This window comes from Acinonyx jubatus, chromosome B2, assembly GCF_027475565.1.
Source record: "Acinonyx jubatus isolate Ajub_Pintada_27869175 chromosome B2, VMU_Ajub_asm_v1.0, whole genome shotgun sequence".
NCBI lineage: Eukaryota > Metazoa > Chordata > Mammalia > Carnivora > Felidae > Acinonyx > Acinonyx jubatus.
Window position 1 is genome coordinate 90,220,185 of NC_069385.1, and position 18,678 is coordinate 90,238,862.

An 18,678-nucleotide genomic window follows, 5' to 3' on the forward strand; every position below is an offset into this window, starting at 1 on the left:
AAGGGCGTTCAGCGCCTTCACCTCCCTCCACAAAGATTGCTACAAGGGAAAAACACCCACTCTCTGTCAGTCACCCAGTGCCCCAAGGGCTAAGTATTGGACCATAGAGATAACCCCAAATGTCAGGAACACATGTCATAACAAGGGCCTCCAGAGAGGGAATCGAGCTTGCTACACTTACCTTCCCCGGTGGGAGGTCTCGGACAGGGGAGGGAGTGGAAAACAGGGCCCTTCAGAAAGTTTTAAAGGATACCCAGGATATGGTAATACAAGCCATAAAGGCGACAACTCCCCCCCTCCCCGGCAGCCTACCAAGGTTTGAACCTTTCAGCCCTCAGTCAGATGCTTACCAATTCCCCAGTCCAGCATTGGGCCAACACTACTCTACAAGTCCTACATAAAATATAATCACACCCAAACCTGCTGGATTTGGGTGCTTGCCCCTCAGCAGAGGGCTTACTTAGCCACTCCCATCCCTTTGTTCTGGGAAGCTCCTGAAAATCTCAAAGCCAACACCTCTGTCTTAATTGGACCCCTGGCCACTGTCGTCCATCTCACAAATGCTGACCATCTAATCTGTACAGTCCCTGAAGGTATGAATGGTACCTCTCTATGCAGAAGAAATATAACTTTAAAGAGGAATATAACCCTGTGTTAACCCCTGGGGTGTTCTATCTGTGTTCTAATTCAGCCTACCGATGCTTAGAGGCCAACTGGACTCAAATATATTATTCCGTCTTCCTAACCTCAGAGATATCCGTATACACTGAAGATCAGCTCCTAACAGCCTTTAGCCCCAAGTCCTAGGCTAAACTGGCTGTCCTGCTACCCGTAATGATAGGAGCAGGAATTGTGACAGGAATAGGAACCAGAATAGGGGGCATAGGTTCATCTGTTGGACTATACCATAGACTATGTCAAGAGATAAATGAAGACATGGAACGGGTGGCAGATTCTCTGGTAACCTTACAAAACCAAATAAACTCTCTGGCGGCGGTGACCCTCCAAAACAGGTGAATCCTCAACCTCCTCACTTCAGAAAAAGGAGGGACTTGCATCTTTCCGGGGGAGGAATACTGCTATTTCGTAAACCAGTCAGGAATAGTTACAACTAAGGTTGAGGAACTCAGGGAAAGAATTCAACATAGACAACAGGAAAGTATCAATCAATGGAAAGGATGGGATCTCACAGATTGGGTATCCTGGCTTCCTGCCCTGGCGGGGCCCCTCCTCTTCATAATATTACTGGTATCCATTGGCCCTTGTATACTGAATGCTGTGGTACATTTTATTGAAAACACTGTTGCTCGCCAAACTACTGTACATATCTTAGCCCTCCGAGAGTATCAGCCTGTAAAACTGAAAGGTGATGCCTACTAAAAGTTTTTTAAAAGGCATCAAAGGGGGGGAATGTTGGAGAAGTAAATAAAGTACGCCAAAGATGGCCCACGGGGCTAAAACAAACTCTGGTCTCTAGTTTAGAGACCCCTCCTCCGGTTTCTTCTTCCTTTGTTTGCTGTGCGCACGAAAACCCCCACAGATATGGAGGCTGTCGGCTATAAATTACCCTCCCCACTTGCGTTCTGGGCTCAGACCTTTGGAGAAACAGTCTCCTTTGAGCCCGCTGGTGTTAAATCTCCAATCCACCAAGATCTCCTAGTGCCACTTGGTTTTTCCGCCAGCGTTCCAGCCTGGTTCCATAACAATATCAATAAAATAATTAGAAGTTATATATTTATTACTTTGATACATTAGTCATTTGCAAGGTTTTAAGTTATCACATACATGACATTTGTTTCATTTATTTTGCCAGTAGATGATTTATATTAAATTGAGTTAATTTATAAGAAAGTTATAAAATAGAGTATTTCTCCATATAACTTATATACTTTGTCTAAAAATGTCACTTCCACTCAGTTCTACAACCTTCAAAAATATTAATTCACATGTATGACATTTATGTAAAAGCAAAAGTAAGTAGAAATATCTGATTGCTATCCACTTCTAAAGAATGTCCAATTAAACATAAGAGTGACAGTGACTAAAAATATCTTGAAGCAAGAGCCAAAAAATCTGAGTCCAGGTTTAAATTATGCCAAAGTATTACTGAAGAGATAGAAAGAACTGTGATAGTATATGTGTGTGTGTGTGTGTACTTTTAATAGATTTGGTTGGTATTTCATAAAGGCAGACTAAGAACTTCAAACCAGATTTTGTTGAAGAAAAATTTTAAAGAATGTCAGATATAATTTAAAATATATCTTCTAAAAGGCATCAAGAAGCTAGAAAGATAGTGAGAATCTAAGGTCACCAGAATCCAGGGCACCTGGGTGGCTCAGTCAATTAAGTGTGTGTTGATTTTGGCTCAGGTCATGATTGTGAAATGGAGCCCAATAACCATTATGGGCTTTGTGCTGACTACTGACCTGCTTAAGATTCTCTGTCTCTCCCTCTGCCTTTCCCCTCTTTCTCTCACAAAAAGAAAAAACATCACCAGAATCTAAGAAAGTTCAAGAATAAAGCAAGATAACCCCTCGCCATGCAGATGGATAAGACATTGGGCTCCATGCCTTTGTTAAAGCACTGGTATTTGGGGTTAGTAATCTGAAGCAGTAAGAGTGACCTAGAATTAAACCAGTTTTTACCAACAGTGGCCACAAGTCTGGCTCCCAAGATGCCCAGAAAATTTCAAATTCCAAGACTATTGATCACACAAATTATTTTCAAAGAGTGACAACTTTAACAGTGCAAAGAGACACTGGAAATACTTAAATTGATAGAAAGCTTTTAAAATATGTTATTGACCAATAAGTTTGCTTTTCATTATTTATGGAATACCTATTATGACATACTCCCCTCAGAAACCACTTTAAGAACATAAAATTATTATTAAATCAAAACACTGTATTATGTACATTGAAAGAAAATGGAACACACCGATTACATAAACACTTAAAATAGTGTAAATAATTTATTCTTCATACACACTCATGCAACTTAATACTCAGTCAAATAAAAATTTAATACTATATTTAGTAGTATTTTTTCAAGATTTTTCACAATATTTTCTTTAATAGTTTTAATATTTTTTAGTTAATAGCATGTTTCTTCTAAGTTGCATGTTATGGTTAAAACAAAGTTCAAACTTTTTCTAAATAATTTTCTCTTCATATAATTTTCCTTGCAGTAAATGAAGTTTTGAATTGAGAAATGATTTTTTTTTTCTAGAGCTGTCAATACTTGGTAAGCTCAGAACAAATTCAGGCAAACTGGATATTATTCTCAAATGTATTTATTTTTCATATTGAAACATTAGTTCAGCCAAGATGTTTTCACAGATACCTGTATTTTTGTTTCCATTCATAAAACCCTTCTTCAATAAGTACTTTGACAAGGGGCACCTGGGTGGCTCAATCAGTTAAGCGTCAGACTTCACATCAGGTCATGATCTCACAGTCTGAGGGCTTGAGCCCCGCGTCCGGCTCTGTGCTGACAGCTCAAAGCCCGGAGCCTGCTTTGGATTCTGTGTCTCCTCTTTCTGCCCCTCCCCTGCTCATGCTCTGTCTCTCTCTGTCTCAAAAATAAATAAATAAATACTTTGACAACACAAACTGTATCAGTGAGTTATTTTTTATAATTACTGAATATTTTGCCAATTTTACAAAATTATAGTCCTTTTCAATTTGAATTCATCAATACGAAATATATATCATCCAATTAAAATGGAATATTCATAAAAATAAATGTACAGGTTGAAATATTTGAAATATTAAATTTCAAAATTAAATTTTGTATGCTATTAAAACTCTCAACTTTTAATTTTAATTAATTCCTTGCTTTAACATAAATTTTAATGCTTTAAATGTTAACAATTTCTGATTTGCAAAGTTTAAGTACATTTCTGTCTAAACGTTCTTTAAGTTAGTAAGAACATTATTTTCAAGATGCACCAGAATTTCTTTTAACATTATCTCTGCAAAAACAAATGGTCTTATCCTCAGTATTGAAGTTTTAAACTGGATTTACAAAAGCATTCACAATAATGTTGGACATTCTGCTTTCAACTAAAGAATTTCCAAAAATTTACTTTCTTCATGGCTACAGCTTTGTATTATAGCTTGAAGTCTGGAATTTTGCTGCCTCCAGCTTTTTTTTTTTTCAAGATTGCTTTTGCTTTTCAGAATCTTTTGTAGTTCCATACAAATTTTAGAATTGTTTGTTCTAGCTCTGTGAAAAATGCTGGTAATATGTTGACAGGAATTGCAATGAATGTGTAGATTGCTTTGGGTAGTATCGATATTTTAACAATGTTTGTTCTTCCAATCCATGAGCATGGCGTGTTTTTCCATTTCTTTGTGTATTCTTCAAAAACACTACATTTGTTTCATAAATGTTGTATAGTTTTTGGAGTACAGATATTTTATTTCTTGGGTTAGGATTATTCCTAGGCATTTTTTGTGTTTTGGTACAATTTTAAATGAGGTCAATTCTTTGATTTCTCTTTCTGCTGCTTCATTTTAGTGTATAGAGATGCAACAGAGTTCTGTATGTTGATTTTGTAACTTGTAATTTTACTGAATTTGTGTTATCAGTTCTAGGAATTTTTTGGTGATATCTTTCAGGTTTTCTACATAGAGTATCATGTCATCTGTTGGGAGAGAAAATCAAACTATTATTGGAATTTACTAACTTTCTATCTGAAACCTCTTGAAGACACTGATAGCAAAGAATAGCAAGGAAAAAAGGATTTGTTTGTTCTTTAAAGTAAACTATGCTTTTAATTTTGAGATTCGAATATATGGTGGGTTTAATGTTACCCTATGAATATTTTTGTTAAAAATAAATTTGTTTGACATATAAATATAATTTATACATCTCACCCATAAATGTATTCAAATACATTTGAATACATACAATGTAGCTAAATAATGAAAAGTTCAGTTAATGAGCCAGTTTTTCGCATATATGTTTAATTTTTTAAATTTCAAGTTGACTGTTGTAGTATCAAAACATGTGGATTCTAAACACTAGTCAATATTAGTTTGTTGTAAAATATTTACAAGTTGGGATAGGTCAGGGAAAGAGTAAAACAACAAAAAACACAGAGTATACTTTTTATGAAAAATATAATTTGAAGAGGAAGTAAGTTGTCAGTTGCCTGTTTTTGTTGTTGTTGTTGTTGTTGTTTGTTTGTTTGCTTTCCCTAGGATTTTACGGTTTCCCGAAATGCAGAATTCTGAAGCTGCTGTAATATATACCCGGTAATGGTAAACTGAAGAACATCCACTGAGTAAAATTCATCAGGCACCAGCTCGTTAAACAACAAGGCCTTTGGGTTGCTGAGACTGGGAGATGTTTAATGGCTGAACATAGGAGAGTTAAATGGGCCCAAACAGGAAGAGAAATATTTTCAGGAAATTACTTTTCACACAAATTGGGGTAAAATTGCTCTTCCTATGCCCAGAGGGCACAGAGAATGCTGAGGGGATCAGAAATAATGCAGCCAAAACTGAAAAGACAGATTGACTAAGATGAAGAGACAATTTTGTAATTCTATTAAAGTTGGCCTTCAGAATTTCAAAGAAAATACTGAAGAAAAGCCAAGCCTTCTATAGAAACCATCTGAATGAGACCCAGTATGTAAAGACTTCCTTAAAAGATTTTCAGCAACTGCATAGGCAAAGAACTTTCAACTTGCTGCCTTTAGTGAAGAAGCCTAAGAGCAAGAACCTTGTATCCCAGGGTAAGCTGCCATGGAAAGTGCAGAACCAGAAAGCAAGTCTTAGAAGAGTACCGCAAACTAAAGCAGAATCATTCTCTTAAACTAAAGTTACTCATTCTTTTTCTGCTTAATAGTATCACCTGAGAAATTTTTTATAAGTGATCATAATCGAGCCTCAACTAACACAAAATTACAATTTCCAGATGATTCTAATGGGCCACTGGGTTTAGTGCCCCTGAAGGACTAGCATTTATCATTATATTATTATTTTAAGTTATATCTGGATAGTTATATCAGACCACACTTTATAGTCATTACTGCCTAATGTATATAATTGGTAAATCCCAGGTTACAAAAGCACCAAAAATATACCTATAATCTTAAAAAAAAATGGGATTTATTAACCTAGTCATCAAGAACATCACATTCTATGGAGAAGCCTGGAGCTTCTCAGGAAGAGAGACCTACTAAAGGCTTGCGATGGTGTTTGAGATTGTCCTGGGTTTTTTGAGAGAGGGCTTAATAGAAGTAGGATGTGTTCTGAATTGGGTGCTGTCAGGAAGCAGTGGCAATTTGATGACTGAGTTTAATCATTTTTATCTAGAAGATAGAAGAAGAATCGAAAGTACGATGTGTGTCATTTGTAAGTATAAGGAGCCCCTCAGTGAGCAAAGAGAAAGGAGTGTATTGGATTATTTTTGTGGTGGCACAGTGTCCTTTTCTTTGGCTTATGTTTAGAAATGAGGCCAGATTGATCTTGTTTTTGAATGTGTCCAAATATTTTTGACATTCTGTGAAATTTTTGTTATGTTAAATTCAGTAGGGAACACTACAGTCCAATTTTGAGCTGTCAGCTTCCAGCACCTTTTAACCTCATATGCTTATATAATAAAATAAAGTACATCATTTTATTTGAGGGTGTGTTCAGTCATCCACAAGAAACCTTGCAATGTCTCTATAAAGTTTAGTATTTAAAAAATACATTCTCTATGGTCTATGTACATATAGACATGGATGGATAGACTCTGATATGGAACATTGATGAATAAGAAAACAGGATCCCTCACAGAAAGCTTTAACATGATCTATTTTCTCTAGTATGATAGAGCTTGTTATGTTTTATTTTCACTGAGTACAACATTTGACATTACTTTTTCCTTTCAATTTCACAACAAATCCTAAGCTGAACAGTTTTCTACTGACTGTATGTATGTATGAATGGGGAATATGAGAGGTGTTTATATATGCATTTGCATAAAAGAGAAAAATATTTGATCTTTATCATTACTAGGCTGTGATAATCTGGTTCCAGGAGGGTAGGATTTCTAATATAAGTTCCAGGAGAAAAAAGGAAGTACTCATTTAAAAATATATTAAGATTGACTTCATGAAAAACAAAAACAAAAACAAAAAACAAGTGAAGAGACAAAGGAAGAACATACCTACTTCTTGAGATCAACTAATCAATGCATTAGAGATGAGAATAGTGCTAACAATTCATTCTGCATGTGATCTGTGGACACTTTTTCTGGGAAGTTAAGATGCTTTTTAAATATCATAGGGAACCATTCAACCCCAAACATCAACATAAATAGTACGTATAAAATAATATGAAAAAGGCAGTTCCCCATGATATAGGAAAAGTGCCATTAAAATGACAAAATAATGGAAGAAGAAAGCAGGGTACAGTGGTTTTTCAAGCAGAAGATTTAGCATATAGAAACAAGGCAGTGTGAAAAATAATTCTGCATGAGGAATATTACAAGCAGCTTGGAAAAGAGCACTGTGAAATTAAATCTGGAAAGGTATTCTTGTGAATTCTTGCAAAAAAAAAAGTCTATAGCCTTTAAAAAAATTAGTAACAACATTCTGAAATTAACATCAAGGAATGTCAAGGCCATTTAGTATTTGCAATTTTTCTACACTAGCAATTGTAGTAGGAATTGCAGAGTTGTAAAATAGAAGGAAGGGAACTTTTTAAATCCAGAGACCACTGCAATAATCTAGAGGAAGAATGATTGGGCCTAAATGTAAGGGAGAAGCCAAAGAAATGGGGAGGATGGGATGGAAAGGAGAAATGTTAATGAAGTGAAATAAAAATGCTTTGTGTGTTATTAGAAGGAGGGTGTTAGATTACTCTGTTGTTTCTGATTTGCATGTCAAAGGAGAAGGGTGTCATTAAGATCGGAGACACAGAAGGTGGTGCAAGATCAAAATTGGGGAGAATGATAATGAAGTGAGTAGATTAGATCGGAACTCTGAAGAGAGCTCAGTGGAAATGCAATTTGGGAATTCTATGGTAGCTACAGGAGCAAAAATACCCTGGAGGGAGAAAATAAGAGAATTAGTAAAGGGAAAAGGTTACCAATGTTAAGAAAGAGGAGCAAACATAAGTGATGAAGCAGAGATGGTCATGGAGGTGAGAAAACAAACATTGGTGCTGAGAAACCAAGGAAAAATGCTCAAGAGCTGAGGGGGCTCCACAGACTGAATGGGGCAGGCAGCAATTGCAGTTAGCTTTCTCATGGATGTTGCCATTGAAAGATTATTTTACATCTTTTCCAGTATATTTTAGTGGAATATAGAACTGAAAACCAGATTGCAGTGGGTGGAAAGAGCAAATATGATGTGAGGAACATAAGACAGGAAATATGCTCTCATATTAAAAAATCACACACATACACCATAAAACTTGTTCTCTGGAAAGGAAAACTAGGGTGACATAGTGAGGGAAAGTTAGGTTGGAGAAAGAATATATCTTTTTATTGTTGCAGTACAAAAAAAGTTTTATTTTTTTTTATTCATCAATAAGGTAAATATTTTTGAATATCTAGTATGTACCAAGTACTATATAAAATTGAAATTATACTATATATGATATTGTAATGTGGCATTTTTCTCTTAAAATTCAGGGTTATCATCCTATGTGATTTAATAAGGATTGGAGATATTGTAAACAGATACAGATAATAGATATAGATTTGTTATATATTAGTGTTTTATAATACAGTTATATAGGTATTTTATATACCTAGGATGTTTCAAATTTAACAAAATTTAATTAGAATCCTTGTACATGTCCTTGAGTAGACAACTAAAATTAGTCACTTGCTGAAGGGTGCATGGATATTTTTCTTAAAAAAAATTCTAGGGAGTCATTTTACTTTGACTCATCCCACAGCATCTATAAGGCATACCAATCTGCACTGGTTTTCTGGGTCTTAATGCCGAGTTGCTAAGCAGAATTCCTTGCCCTGATGCATGGAGAAGCTTTTATAGCTTTCAATCCTTATCAAAACATAAGCATATTGGGGTGCCTGGGTGGCTCAATCATTTAAGCAGCTGACTTTTGATTTCAGCTAAGGTCATAATCTCACGGTTTGTGGGTTCTAGCCCTGCATCAGTTTTTCGAACTGTATATATAGACCCTGCTTGGGATTCTCTCTCTCCCTCTGTCCCTCCCCCATTCATTCTCTCTCTCTCTCTCTCTCTCTCTCTCTCTCTTTCTCTCTTTCTCTCTCTCTCACTATTTCTCTCTCAAAATAAATAGGTAAACATTTAAAAAATCAGCAGCATATCAAGACACCAACTGAATCAGTTATAGCAATTCACATACCAAGCAGGATTATACTAAGCGTAGTAGTTTTCCCCTTACATTGTACAGGAGATACGTCAACAAACCACTGGGCCCTCACACATTTCACTGAGGAAATAAGCCTTTGTATTTTTATGGGGTTTCCATCCCATTCTTCGGCACACATAAATCTCAGACATCCAGATTGTCTATTACTCTCGGCACTTGGAGACATGTCAGCCTAAGGTCATCACTCCAAAAGGCCAGCAACATGTCTTGTTGCAGGATCAGATGGAAAAACTCTGAGGCCTAAATCATAGCAGAAAAGGATTGATATAAATAAACCTGAGGCAAGAGCATCCATTTCCCTGAGTGTGCTGGGATCTGACTCCACAAATTTGGGAAAATGAGGTCAGTCATGGGTGAGGCCCAAATTGAACTGGCTTCACCTCACTGGGTAACTTCCTCAGGTGAGATGTTCAAAAAAAGCATTAACAGATTTGATGTAAAAGCGAGGGCAATTGGTCCAGCTATCAGGGAGACTCAATTCGCCCAGGTCTCCCTTGTTCATATCACATATTTCCATTTCATATATCATGACTTTCCTACTATTAGTGACCTAATGTTTTCTGTTCAGTGACCTCAGATTTTGCATAATTGTCTTGACAATGCTGTGGATTCTATTTATGCAATTAATTGTGACCAAACATTCATTTGATTTAGTTGTATTAGCTCTGGTGCTGCCCGGTATGGATACTTTTAGCACTGAACTAGATAGTTCCTAAGCCTCCTTCTGCTTTTCCAATGGAGTGCAGGTAGGTGAACGAGTCATGCTCACTTAACTCTACCACACTCTGGAGGATCTGCCTAAACATCTCAATATTTGAAACCATCATGTCTTCATAGAGCATCCGTCAGTAAAAGCAGAGATTTACCCAAACCATCCCAGCTTATTTTAATGCAGCAATTTTTGATAATTATTCATCATTTGTTAAAGTCATGCAAATACTAAAACCAGATAGAATACCAGATAAATAGGCATAAAACTGGCTTTCTCCAGGCAAACCAGACATGCAGGTACACTATCAAGTTCATCCAGAATTGTTAATGCCTCCAAGCTCCTGGGCAGGAACAAATGAAAAGCATCTGTGAAACAAGATAAAATCCTGGGGTTCAATTTTTTCTACACATAATTTTTCAAATACCTGAAGAGATAAGACATACTGAGAAAAAACTAGCAGAAACAAAAACCAACAGAAAAAGGTCCATAGGCACCTCAGGTAATGGAATTAGAAAACACAGATTATAAAATAACTAAGCCAAGTCTGAAAATTTTTCTCAGGAAAGTGAAAACAATAAAAATTGACCTAGCTGATTAAAAATCAAACACTTTCATAAATCAGAAAAAAAATAGACAAGATTTAGAACAAAATGGATAAATTTAATAGAATTTAATTATATTTTCTTTCAACCATTAAACTATTCGACCATCCTTTGGCATCCAAAAAGCTGATGTAATCTGTAATTGTAATTTCTTTGTGTTTAGTATCTCCATTTAGCATCTCTTTTCAGTTTATTTTTGATATGCTGCAGTAACACAAAAATTTGTGTTTTTTCAAATTTAGGACTATATCATCCATTCTGAAAAATTATCAGCCATATTCACTTTGGTTTTTCGGTTTGTTTGTTTTTAAAGAGGGAGAGAGAGAGAGCAAATCATGGAAGAGTAAGGGGAGAGGGAGAGAGAGAACGTTAAGCAGGCTCCCTGCTCAGTGCAGAGATGACAGCTGGGCTCCACCTCACTACCACAGCCGAAATCCTGGCCCAGGCGCTCAGCCATAGTCACTTCTAGTATCATCTTACCTTCATTTTTTCTACTGTGTCCTAATACAACGCATTGTAGATTAATACAGGGCCTTATCCTACACTCAATTACCATTATTTTATCTTTTGTAACAAATTTTTGATAAAAACAATACATAACAATAATGGCTATCATTATTGTACATTAAAAATATACCAAGGACTGTGTAAGCATTTTACATTTAACTCTTGAGAATCATATTGGAATCTATATGTTAGCTCTTTTGCCACTTTTGGGTGGTTTCTGTTTTTCAGTTTTGCATACAATTTACCCAATCCAAGTTTAAGACTTATTTCAATTGTTAGAATTTTTATGACTGTTTTGTTTCTTTTCAAATTCTTCTCAAAATGCTTTTCAAAATGCTCTATTAGTGCTTCATCAATTCCATTGTTTAATATATCTTTCTGAACACATGAATACACATATTTTAAAGCATCTCTCATGTTACTATATTACCTGTTTCTTGAGTGTCACGTCTCATATTTGTTTTATCTACAGATTCTTTCTCACTGAGTTTGGTTTTTTTTTTTTTTTTTTTTTTGCTTTGTAACTTAAAATTCTGAAGTAATCTTCAGTAGGTTTTCTTATCTATGAGATTCTCTTTGCCCTCTGAGACATGTATTGACATAGATTTACATACAGAAATGAGAGAAGTTTTGAGTTTCTTTTGCCTGAAATACCACTCTACTGTGATATCACGTGCTTAACTAATTATGTACAACATGTCAATGTCTTAAGTTACCTGAATAACACACTTAATGTGGATATGGATCCATACCAGCACATGGCATAGCTTGAGTTTCTCATTACTTCTCAGTGATGCTTTACCACACATATAACCCAGGCCCAAGTTACTCACTTCCTTGACAGATCACTAGGCCAAGGGCTGCAGTTATTTTAAAAGATCTTACCTACCCTTTAGGTATGCCTTTAGGTATGACCTGCCCTTTCTTGGAGTTTCAGCTGCAAAGTGCAAAGAAGACTTTTGGCTCAGCATCCTATCTCATTTATTAGCCAAAGCCCTGCCCAAAGGTAGTAACCCATTTCAATACTCCCTAAAACTTTGTGGTTCCACTTTCTGCTCTATAATGGCACTCTTTCCTTCTTTATTTCCAATATGTGAAAATTCCCTTTTTGCTGGAGAACTGAAGTACACATTTAAGTATCCTGTTGTGGGTGCCTGGGTCAAGAGCGACTGACTGACTCTTGATTTCTCCTCAGTCATGATCTCACAGTTCCTGAGTTCAAGCCCTGCATCTGGCTCTGTGCTGACAGCGTGGAGCCTGCTTGGGATTCCCTCTCTCTTTCTCTGTTTCTCCCCTTCTTGTGGTCTTTCTCTCTTTCTCTCTCAAAATAAATAAATAAACAAAAAAATTTTTAATTAAAAAATAAAATAAAATAAATATCCTATTGTATTTCATATTGATTTCAATGTGTTTGGAGTGATGATGAGAAATGTCTTCAGTCCTCTTTTCCAGAGGATGAACCTGCTGATGGAATGCTAGAAAGACAGTTCACTATTTTGTCCTTTTGACTCATGGCTCAGGAAAATCTACCTATATATGAATACCTACACTGTAGAAATGCAGTAGACTCACTGGTAAGCCCTCTCACTGAAAAAATCTACAGTTTCTCTCCTGCCTCTTGTTCGACACTTCTGGCTTTATAATTGTAAGAACATTTCAAAAAAAATTAATGTTTATTTATTCTTGAGAGAGAGAGAGAGAGATTGAGAGAGAACAAGATCTTGCCCGGGAGGGGCAGAGAGAGAGGGAGACAAGACACAGAATCTGAAGCAGGTTCCAGGCTCTGAGCTGTCAGCACAGAGCCCGATGCTTAGCTGGAACCCACAAACTGTAAGATCATTACCTGAGACAACTAACTGAGCCATCCAGTCACCCCTGTAAGAACATTTCAATCAACCACATTTTGGGTACCTCTGGGGGAGGGGACAGTGAATGGGATGAATAGCTCTACTTCAAGAATGACCAGTTTCCATAAGGAGATTATTGCCTTGACCACCATACTCTTCCTTCTGTTCTTTTTCTAAACTGTGAGGTGATCATATTTAGTGATCTTACCACAAGGAAATAATAATAAAGTAAAATAATAAAATAAAATTGTGTTTTATTTGCAAGTCTGAATTAGGTAAAATAAATTTTACTAGACCTGTATCAAATAGTTTTCTATAAATGCCTAAGATAATTCAGGGTGTTTACCTTAAGGTAAGTTTTCTTATCACCCCAGGTATTACCATATTATCATTTATTATTATTAAAATAATTATACAAGTCATAGTATTCCTCAATAGATTATAACTTCCGAGAATACATTGGCTGGCACAGAGTAGTTCCATAATAAATAATATTTAGTAATAGTTAAAATAGTAACACATATTAAAAATGGTAACATTGTGCAGTGGATAATACTTAAGATCACAAACTGATCTTCAAAAACACTGCTAGTAATTTAGAAATGGCACATAACATCAGTATAACTTAAGGGTAATTATAAATCTTGGAATAATTCATTTGATTATGTTTTGGGGATGCAACATTTTTGTTTCTAGAATTCCTCTGTGACTACTCTAGCTCTTTAGTTTATATTAGAAACTGACAGCTCATTAACAGCTCATTAGGAATGCTGTTAACTGTGCAAAAGAAATATATTCTGCATAGCAGATTCTTACTTGTGAAATGTATTGAAGTTTGGGTCAGATTCAGCATTTCAGGGAGAATAAACATTTCTGCCTATCAGTGATGAAAAAGCACAGACATGCAGGGTTAAAATGAGGGAAAAAGTGCCATAAGTTTCAATATATTTAAAAAAAATATTCCAATGTGACATACTTTCTTTTTCTGCTACTTTTTCTCTGACTGCCAATTTATAGAAGTTGCCTGTCAATCTCCATTTTCCTCCAAAACACACAGTTATCATTCATTCCAATGTCCTAATTATAAAATCATTTTATTTAAACTTTGGAGATTTGGAATTACTTGTCAATGGGAAAGCCAAGTCACATTTTATGAATAATCACATGAAAAGAAGATTATTAAAATGGCTTTTAAAAAGTAAAGAAAAAAATGATCCCAAAGTTTTGGATTTTTTTTCCTTCAAAAAATAAGTTTTAAGAAAACAAAACCCGGGAGAGGAAATCACTAAAGACAGAAACAGAAGACAGAAAAAAATTAGGAAAACCACTTCCACTATTGGCTTATACTTGTATTCATGTTCCTAGTATGTAAGAAGACCATAGTGGATGTGTAGATATATATTCCATACACTCCTGCATTGCAATCTTGACTGACTTTTCCTGACTCTAGTTGCACCTGTAGAGTGAAGGCACCTGGCACATAGATACACTAAGACCCTCCGGGCAGAAGCTCAGGAATCACTACAGGTGGTCAACAGTACTGGAGCTGCTTGGTTATTCCCCAGAGGGGTGCACCTTTCCTGGTGCCTGGTTCAATTCCCTGGTGCAATACCTGGTGAATGCCTGCAGTGGACAGAACAAGGTCCTATTCCATCTTCCTGCTCCAAAAATCCGTTAGCATATTGTCCTCAGAAAGAGGCCATATCAGATATTAAACTGATAAGAACAGATACTACACTTGATATTAGCCAAAAGGCGGAGAAGTGATGGTCTCCAAATTGTAAAAAATACCCTATGCTTTGAACCTGACTGGGGATAGAGAAACTATGGTCCATGAGCCAAATCCAGCCCATTACCTCTTTCTGTAGATAAAGTTTTATTGGAACACAGTCAGACTCATTCACTTCGGAATTATCTATAGCTGATTTCATGCTACAATAATAGAATGGAGTAGTTACAAAACATACCATATGGCTCAGAAAACCTAAAATGTTTACTATTTGACTTTTATTATTTTGTTGATCTCTGGTCAAATTGGGATAATTTTTTAATATCTCGAGATATAAGCTATTTGAGTTATAAACAGTACATAGATATAGAGAATATTTCTTTGGCTGGAAAGTCCACAAAACTAGCATCTTTAAATTTTTTAACATTTATTTATTATTAAGAGGCAGAGAGACACAGAGCATGAACAGGGGAGTGGTAGAGAGAAGAGGGAACACAGAATCTGAAGCAGGCTCCAGGCTCTGAGCTGTCAGCACAGAGCTTGACGCAGGGCTCCAACTCACAAACCACGAGATCATGACCTGAACCGAAGTCGGTTGGTTGCTTAACCAACTGAGCCACCCAGGCACCCCCACAAAACTGGCATCTTTAACTTTTGCATCTGGACACATTTAAATCCTTAGGTGTAAGTAAATCAGATTAATTTATAAAGCTCAGATTATAATTATTGTTTTCACTTTCTCTATTTGTTATTACAACAGGGATGGGATGTCAGCTCACAACTGTAGCATACAATAAGTTGTACTTTCATTTTTTTTTTTTACTATAATTTCTATTTTGAACTCATGGTTCTCTAAGGTAGTAAAATTTTAAACTCATTGTTTTAATTTGTGGATTTTCCTTATTTCACCATTTCCATGTCTGCTTGAGTTATAGAAGTTTTCAGAGGACTGGTTATGGATGTTGACTATTATTGCTTCTGATTTGATCATTGTTCTTACATGGTTTTAGTTGTTAATCCACACATGTGATTCCAGAGCTATCCAACATTCTCTATGGTATTTACTCATGGTAATTTAATTAGTTCATCATGAGACATTATTCTATCCTCTAGGTCTCTTCATGACTATTGTATCTACTGTTTCAAGGCCATTTATGTGGACTTGTGATTCACCTTGCTCTTCCTATAATTTTCTGTAGAAAGAAAACTCGATATGCCCTACTTATCTATTCTTACTCTATATCTTTTTCATTTGAGTTTTTGTGCAGCCTGCTTGTCGTTCTGCCTGAGCATAAGGAGCAAAGGCCCTTTTTTTAGAACATACCAATGCTTTATCATTTCTACTCTGTATTCCTCCATTCAGTGGAAACTGCATTTCTCAAATCCCGTTTCCCCAATACATTTATTTATGCCCAGTGATCTTCTCCTGTGAAAGATAGTGGCCTATGCAAAAGAAGCTTTAAAAAATGAGCACATATCAATATATTTTGTCACATCTCTCTGCAAAAGCAAGGAGCCTAAATATTGAGTCTGTTTAAATACAGGTGAGAGGAAAAGAGGAAAACAAAACTGGGAAACCAAAATAGTAGTCTTGTAAGATTTCTGAAATAGTATTTCACTACACTGATCGCTTGCTATTGTCATCTCAAATCTTAATAAAATCTTTAATTTTATACATCAATATCTCTTAGTACAGATATATTATTGATCCAGATATATTAGTTTAAGGAAAAGCAACAATTAACCCCCAAATCTTAGTAGTGTAATGTGATAAATGCTGATACCTTTTCAACTGTATATCCACTACATTTGGGGTAAGCATCTATGCCATACCGCCTCTCAGGGCTTCAGTATAATGGTGGCTTTACCACTCTGAAATCCACCCTTGGAAACATGAGCCCCTTCTCGTCATCAAGAAGAGGCAAAAGGAGACTAGAAAATAATGCATAGTCTTTTCTCTGGCTTGGCCATGATGTGAAATATATCACTTTAGCTCTATTATTGAGTAGAGTTAGCACACAATTACATATAAAAATAAATAGGGTGAAAGTGAGTCTTCTGTATGTCCAGGCAAGAGAAAATTGAAATGAGATATAGTAGTATTTCCAACACAGGAAATATGTGCTGACAAATTTCCAATCTTTGTAAATTTTTGTGTAAGGAATCTCCGGGATCATAGTTTCAAGCCATCTGATAAAACATATCACATTGCAAGAGAACAATTCTATCTTGGAAAAAAAGAAAAACAGTTTGTCTAGTCAGAAGCATGTGAAGATAACTCCTCACACTAAAAGAAACAATTGCAGAAGCATCCAGAATTTCTCCTCCAATATGTTCCACAATTCAGAATCTCAAGAGGTATGTGCAGTTTAATTTTATTCCCTTACTTGTTTAACCGTAATGAAAAGATAAGTGTTCATTGCAGAAATGAATGTCTTCAAGTTTTGCTTCTGCTGTTTTAATAAAATACATTCTTTAAAGAAAAAAAGTTATAGAAATATATGAATACTTAATAATTTCCATGCTATTGTTGCATTTTTCTCATGATATCTTTTATTTATTTTCATTAAACGGAAGTTCATGAAAAATGAAAAAGTCACATCTAGAGTCAAAGAGCATATTGGCATGGTGTGTCCCCTCAATTTAAAAAATTTCTTAAATGAGTAGAAAGGAAGTGTTACTATATGAAAACGTGAATTTTTTTTTTGTTTTAGAAGTTTCAAAAATTAGGATGTCATAGGTACAGCATACATAACATATATAATGCATGTGTGTGCTAAATTTAATTTAGGAGAGTGATTTGACAAATACGTAAAATTAAAAGATTAAAGAGAAAAGGATAAAATTAAATTTTATTTTAACACAATGTAATACTTTTCTAATATGTGTATTTAAGGTAATCAGAACTGCACATCATTTTCTCATTTATTGATTTGAACAAAGGATGTGGTACTGATTTTTTCAGAATAATGTTTTTGAAAGTGTTAGAAAAGTAAAAATAATGGTTATAGGAAGGATGCATCTATAGCTATGTATTATAGCTCTTTCAATCACAACTCTATCACACTGTGGGAAAAAAAACCAAAAAAACATCTATTTAGTTGGAAAGAGCATGTATAGCAAATTGACTTGAGTCAGCAAATAGGCCACATGGCTGTGGAGTCCTGATTCACTTCCTTTCATTAGTTCCCCCTATCAAATAAACTGAAGTTTAAATTACCGTCTTCAAAGTTTAATTTATTTTCTTAGTCAAGCAGTTAACCATATTTATAGAGGCCTGACAATTCTAGGAAAGAAAAGTGCTGATAATAGCACCAATATGAGGAGAGAAAGATTTAAAAAATGTAAATTTTCATTTAAAATGCTAATGAAATATTTTTCTCAAAATGCATGTAATTATAATTTACCAAAATTTTAATTTTCTGGGAGCTGACATATCAATTTACTTTTAATCAAAATTTCTCCTTCCTTTAATTATATAGTCATTTATTTAATCTAGATTCACAACTATATAATCTTATATAAATAGATTTAAACTTAATGTTGGGAAAAAGAAGGAATATTTTCAGCCTGTTGGAGATGTCATTCTTTCTTTAAAAAATTATTTATTATTTTTGAAAGAGAGAAAGAGAGAGAGAGAGAAAGAAAGAGAGCCAACACGAGCGGGGAAGGGCCAGAGAGGGAGACACAAAATCTGAAGCAGGCTGCAGGCTCTGAGTTGTCAGCACAGAGCTGACACAGGGCCCAAACCCACAAACTGTGAGATCATGACATGAGCTTAAGCCAGACGCTCAACTGACTAAGCCACCCAAGCAGTCCAGAAGAGGTCATTTTTTTTTAATTTTTTTTTTTTATGAGTCTTTATTTTTGAGAGAGACAGAATGCAAGTGGGTTGGGGCAGAGAGAGAGGGAGACA

The 18,678-nt window shown here is 35.4% G+C and overlaps 1 pseudogene; it reads right to left on the reverse strand.

The window, feature by feature from the left end:
* Positions 1-14,597: 14,597 nt before the first annotated feature.
* Positions 14,598-14,801, reverse strand: LOC113598989 (uncharacterized; annotated as a pseudogene).
* Between the last annotated feature and the right edge of the window lie 3,877 nt (positions 14,802-18,678).